This window comes from Crocodylus porosus, unplaced genomic scaffold, assembly GCF_001723895.1.
Source record: "Crocodylus porosus isolate Cpor-Errol unplaced genomic scaffold, CroPor_comp1, whole genome shotgun sequence".
In the NCBI taxonomy this organism is placed as follows: Eukaryota; Metazoa; Chordata; order Crocodylia; family Crocodylidae; genus Crocodylus; species Crocodylus porosus.
Genome location: NW_017728912.1, coordinates 8,105,132 through 8,111,341, shown reverse-complemented (window position 1 = coordinate 8,111,341; position 6,210 = coordinate 8,105,132). Strand labels below are relative to the sequence as shown.

The 6,210-nt window shown below is 45.2% G+C and overlaps 1 long non-coding RNA gene across 1 annotated transcript in view; it reads right to left on the bottom strand.

The window, feature by feature from the left end:
* LOC109309546 overlaps positions 1-5,992 on the bottom strand; it is a 36,408-nt gene extending 30,416 nt beyond the window's left edge. Inside the window, exon 1 of the long non-coding RNA XR_002100952.1 lies at positions 5,981-5,992. This is a non-coding gene — a long non-coding RNA (uncharacterized LOC109309546). The remainder of the gene's footprint in view (positions 1-5,980) is intronic.
* Between the last annotated feature and the right edge of the window lie 218 nt (positions 5,993-6,210).

Here is a 6,210-nt window from a genome sequence, read left to right as displayed (position 1 = left end):
CAGTATAGCACTGCTGAGCCTATAAGGATGCTGCAGGTTTTTCCTCCCAAGGTGGAGAACCTTGCATTTTTCAGTGTTAAACACCATCAGGCTCTCGTCCACCCATTTACTGAGCCTGTCCAGGTCAGCCTGGATCCTGTCTTCTGGTGTGGATGCTTTACCCCAAAGTTTGGTGTCATTGGCAAACTTGGCCAGTCTGCTTTTGACTCCAATGTCCACATCATTAATGAAGATGTTGAACAACATGGGTCCAAGGACAGAGCCTTCAGAAAGTGAATGTGAATGTTTAGCAACCCTATACAGGGTAGTGACTACAGGTCACATAGTAAAGAAGTAATGGCCAGGTCTAGATCAGCCTAGTAGGTACCTGTGCTTCAGAGCTGCAAAACCCAGGAGAGTGATACAAATTGACAGTGTTTCTCATAGGCAGTACCTATGGCTGCCTATACACATGCTCATTGGCATTCTAATTAGACCACATCAGAACAGATTAAATTCATTGTTTCTTTGTGGTGAACCATGTCTACTCCATGTTCTAATTAAAACACATGTGTTAAGCCCCTGTGTGCTTAAAAATAGCCATGGGACACTTTAACTAAACCTCATCAAATGAGGTTTAGATAAAGCATCCCACGGCCATGTTTAAATGTGCTGGGGCTTAAGACACATGACATTGGAGATTTTTAATTACAGCAGCTGTCTGGGAACCACTCTAATTAAAACACCCTTCCCCCAGCTCTGAGCACATGTATAGGCAGCCATAGGTAGTGAGCAGGCAGGCCTCTATGGCTAGTCAGTTGAAAGCACATGGGACAAGAATGCCGCTGAATTACCATACCTCTCCAGACCTTTGGTGCCTGATTCAGGACTGATTATGTTCCTTCATCAACTCAAGGTCCTGAGCCCCAGAAGGATAAGCACCTAACTAGGCAATATTTGTGTTCACTTCCTCTATAATAGCCTAGCGGTTAGAGAATTTGTCCAGAAGGTGGTTCTAGGTCAAATATACATATCCTACTGCCTTGAAAAATGTCCTAACCACCAGGCAATGCAATGGCCTCTCCCTCTAGTCTGTTGAAAAATGCAAGAGACATAAGAGGAAAAAAGGAAAGCATGCAAAAGGGAACCTCATATCACAGTGATGAGAACTCACCACTAGGAGGAGGAAACATGGGTTCCAGTCTCTACTAAACAGGACTGTTTCCATTTTTAAGCAATTGTCATCTAATGTTAAATGCAGAAACTGTCCTTGGAACAAGAACTAAAACGGTCTTGCCTTCATCCCATGCATTATTCCATGGGTCTTTGTACTTTCCACAGCAGTAATCTCAACGGGACTCTGAGGTGCCTTGGGATCTTTTCAGGGTTGACACAGGGCACCATGCAATGGTGTGCAAACATGATTCACAAGGTAAACCCAGAGATTTCAAATAGGTATTTACAGTGTTAAAAACATTCTGACCTGTTGTAGTCTTTTGGAATTCTTTGAAATTGAAGAATTCTTCTATTATTTTTCCATAGTCAAAAAAACAACTAATAATTAAAAGCTGGCACTTTTCATGGGTTGCTTTGAGTCTAACAAGGAATGCCCTGAGTCTGAAAAGGTTGTGAGCCACTGTTCTCCAAGTCAGATTTCCAATTCTATATTTATGCAACTAAATATCTGCTTTAAATATATACCTACATTTAGGCACCTAGTATTAGTCCCATGAGTTTGAGAATAAGATTAAAAAATAATAATGCTTATTGAATTAATCATAGATCACTTTTGTTCAAAAATCCCAAAAGCATTTTACAAACTTTGCATTAACTAATTCATGTTCACAGCACCCCTGTAATGGAGACAGAGAATAAGTTAAAAAATAATACAGTTCAAAGCTCCTTCAGGCCCAACTTTGTGCATCTTATGACCATTTCCTCTGAATTCCTTAAGATTTTACCTCTAAAAATCTTCAGTGGGCACATCTACATAAGATATTTTACTGTGCAGTAGACTAATCTACTGCACAGTAAAGCATCATAGTCTACATAAGTGGGGTATTTACTGCATAGTAAATTAGGCTACTGTACAGTTAGCAAGTACTGGTAAAGCATACATGAGCTGCTTTACCACACAGTAGTCTAATTTACTGTGCAGTAAAACATCACCATCTGCACATGCAGGTGATTATTGCACATTATATTAGTCTACTGAGTGGTTAATTTGCTACCTCAAAATGCAGGTTGCAAATTAATTGAACTATAGTTACTGTTCAGTAGTGCACATGTATATGCTGACTGGGAGCAAATTTGTTCCATCAGCCTAGGCAGAAAGGGGCAACAAGGCACAGGGAGCACTCTGTCCCCAGTCCTGGCACTGCTCAGCTCCTGACTCCACCCAGAAGCCAGAAGCTGATCAGCACTGGGACTGGGGAGCTCTGGAGTGCACAGCTGGGAGCTCAAGAGAATGAGTGGGGGCTGGGAGCACAGCCCCTGCCTGGCCCCCAGAGCAGGTCTGCATACCACAAAGCTGGGAACTCTGGAGGGCAAATGCAGTCCCCAATCACCTTTCAGAGTTCCCAGTTCCATGCCATGCAGAGCTGCTCTGGAGGGTGAGCGGGGACTGGGTTCACAGCCCCTGCTCGCTCCCTGGAGTTCTCAGTTCCATGTCATGCATGACGCAGAGCTCCTCCAGAAGGCAGAGAGCTGTAAACCAAACAGGGCACCTGCAGCAACTCCTGTGCCCCATGATCAGTAGCAGGCTAGCTGGGAACTATCCCACAAGCAGGGCACCTGCCAGAACATGCGGCTGGCAGCATCCCTGCTTGCAGGACAATTCCCAGCCAGCTATCTCACAACCAGGAGAGCTTCTGGTGAACCCCTTGCTGGGCAAGGAAGCCCCACCTGGCAGATGCATAGGTCCAAAACAGCTGTCAGATGCAGCAGCAATTTCCCAGCCCTGTGCTCATCAAATACCATCCTGATATGCACAGGACCAGGAGACAGCTGCTGCTAAAATGGCAAAGCTCTTCTGGCCCCATGTGCAGCAGGACCATCCCTGTGCCCTTTGCCAGCCAGGCTAGCATCCAGAGGAGCCTGGAGCTCCCTCTGGCGGCTGTTTGGGGGGGTGGGGGCAGGGCAGGGCAATGTTGCTCCCAGTAGGGTGCATGTGTAGACGTGCTCCTGGGAAAGGCTTACTATGTAGTATTTTATTGTACAATATGCCTAAAGCACATTAATAACACATGTAGATGCATCCAATATCATCTACACTAATCCCCACTACAATGTATATAATTCTTCACATTTTGTTTCAGTTAAAACTTCAATAAATATCCATTGCCCATCCTAGGAGAGGGAAAGATAGACATGTTTGCAAATATGGGGTGCATACAGAGGTTGTTTTGGGCAAAAAACAGCTGACCGATCCAACTTAGTTCCCCCACGTACAGACTTTACACATAAATCCCTAGTTAAGTTGATCTAAGCTGTAAATTGTACATATGTTTCCAGAAGGTTAAATTGGTTTTTAAACTGGCTGGCCCTATCTAACTTTAGTTTACCTGAGAGGTGCACTGAGTTAGATCGGGCTTGATAAGACTGATGTAACCAAACATCTGTACACGTTCAGAGTCCAGCCCCAAGTGTGGGAAAACCCAACCACTCACCCCAGCCCCAAGGCCATGCTTTCCCAACTCCCCTCCCTCCCACCATGGGCCTATTTTTATCCGTTCCCAACCCCTCACCACAACCCTGTAACCTCCTCATGGATGCGCTAGCCGCCCCCCCCCCAGCAAGCCAACCCTCCCCCTCATCCTGAAAATCACCCCAGGTGCTGGTTTTATCAACTTTCAGCTGTGCTGGGAGTCTGATCCAAGTACATCAGGATGGAGAGAAGGGCAGGAAGATCAGGGAGAGCTGGTCTGCAGAATGTGTTATCTGGGTGTGGGCGCGACAGAAGGTTAAAAATAGCCCCCGGTTGAGATGGGGCGAGCCCTCCAGAACCTACTAACTATCCGCCAGATGCCAACAGTCCCCTCAGTGGAACTGCTAACCAACCCAATCCCACCAGCCTCCCACCAAAAAGCTTTTGGCTATCTTAATCCACATGCCCTTCTCCTCACCCCAACATCCTTTGGTCAGGCTCCCAGCACTAATGAATGCCAGTAAAGCAAGCACTGGAAGTGGTTTGTTGGATCGGGGATGGTTCAGTGAGATTGGAGGAGTGTTGGGAGGTTCCAGGGGGGATTGGTGGGATCAGCAAGGTCCCCCAATCCCTCCTAAAACTTCCCCATAGACCCTGCTAGGCCTCCAATCCTGCTAAATCCCCCTCTGGGCACCACCAACCCTCCTGATCTCCACAAGCCCCCTTGTGGACCCCCTCCCCAATTCCACCAACCTCCCTCATAGTCATGCTAGCCCCCGATCTGCCTGCCTCTCCCCCTATCCCAATTTACCTTAGACCAGGCTCCTGGCACCTATCTAACCACTGAATTAGATTGGGTAGCCATTTTTAACCTGCTCTAACCTCCCAAACTTTCATGTAATGTCTGTATGCATCTTTTTCCTCCTGTGAAAATTCAGCCTTTCATTAAAAAAAAAATGAAAAAAATGTAGCGAAACTTCTGGAGAGAAATTTTTTTTTAGGGGATTGTGTTTTTTGATGGGAATTCTTTTTTTACAGAGTGAAGCAGACATTGTATGTGAAAAAAATCGATTTGGCAAAAGCTAAAATTTTCAATCAATACATTTTCAATGGAAATTTTTCAACTTGCCCTATCAGCAAGATTAGATGCATCGCCTCATCTCCCCTTTAAGTTATATATTTCTTTTAATACTTTATTTTAATACCAATTGAATTACTTTAAGTTGAAATAGTCCCTAAAGAAATGTAACCATCAGGAAATGATAAGTATATATTTTTAAATCCTACACAGTATCACTGGATGATAGCTGCTGGCAAGCCTCATGCCCCCCAGCTCAGCAGGGGGCTGGCCAGGAGCTGTCCTACAAGTGGGGCAGCTGCTTGTGGGACAGTTCCTGGCCAGCTCCCTGCCGAGCGGAGGCAAGGAGCCTACCTGGCAGGAGGCTTGCCTGCAGCTGCCCCATGCCTGGGAGAGTTCCCAGAAAACCCCCAGCCAAGCAGGGAAGTCCCGCCCATAAGTTGTGTGTCCCAATGTGCATGGGGCCAGGACAGCTCTGCAATGGGGGTGGCTGGGCAATGGGGCCATCAGTATGTTGAAAACATCCAAGGTCAAGTTTCTCTTAATTTCAGCCTGGTTTAAGAAGATCAACATGATGCATGTATGTTGAGAAATGACAGTAGCAAGATATGGCAAGGATTATACCTGCAAGAATATCTTTTATATCTCACCTCACTCCTGCAGCATGGAGATCCATAATGAGCCTTAAAAACAATCTTAATATTATCATTCAGTAGCCTGATAAGGGGAGTGCCACTATTGTTGTGGACAAAATAGCATCCATACAAAAAGCTGGGAGACAACTTTCCAACATGGAGTTTTAGAGACTCATGACTGAGGACCCCATGACAGTGCCACAAGGAACTAAGACACTACCTCTACACTACACATGAGAAGATTAATGCTTCCACCTCCCAGGATCTCAGACCAGACAACTTTTACATACTACCCAAAATCTACAAACCTGGCAACCAAGGAAGTCCTAATGTCTCCGGCTTTAACACCATCATGGCGGTACTTTCTGGCTATGTTGGCTCTACCCTATTTCCATATGCCACGGGAGCTGCCAGTCATTTGAAAGGTACCACAGATTTCCTAAATAAACTAGCTTCGGTCAACAAGCTTCCAGCCACCATCATGTTAACTACCATGGATGTTACATCTCTGTATACAAATATCCATACTAAGGGCAGATTACAAGCCATAAGGAACATTATCTGCAAAAAAAAGACACTGCTGTTGTTTCCACTGCACTCTACCTCTTTTTCCTCACACACAACTGTTTCAGATTTGGGGACTTTCTATACCTGCAAATGAACAGCACTGCTATGGGCACACATATGGTGTCCCAGTATGCCAATATATTTATTACAGACCTTGAAGTTGGCCAAATAACATAAATTGAACATTGATCCAAGGTTCATTCACCTGCATCTCTACCAACATGAGATATGCTATCACATGCCTACAGTGGCCCTACATGTTAGGAATGAATGAACACCTACCCTTTACATTCTACTCACTGCTT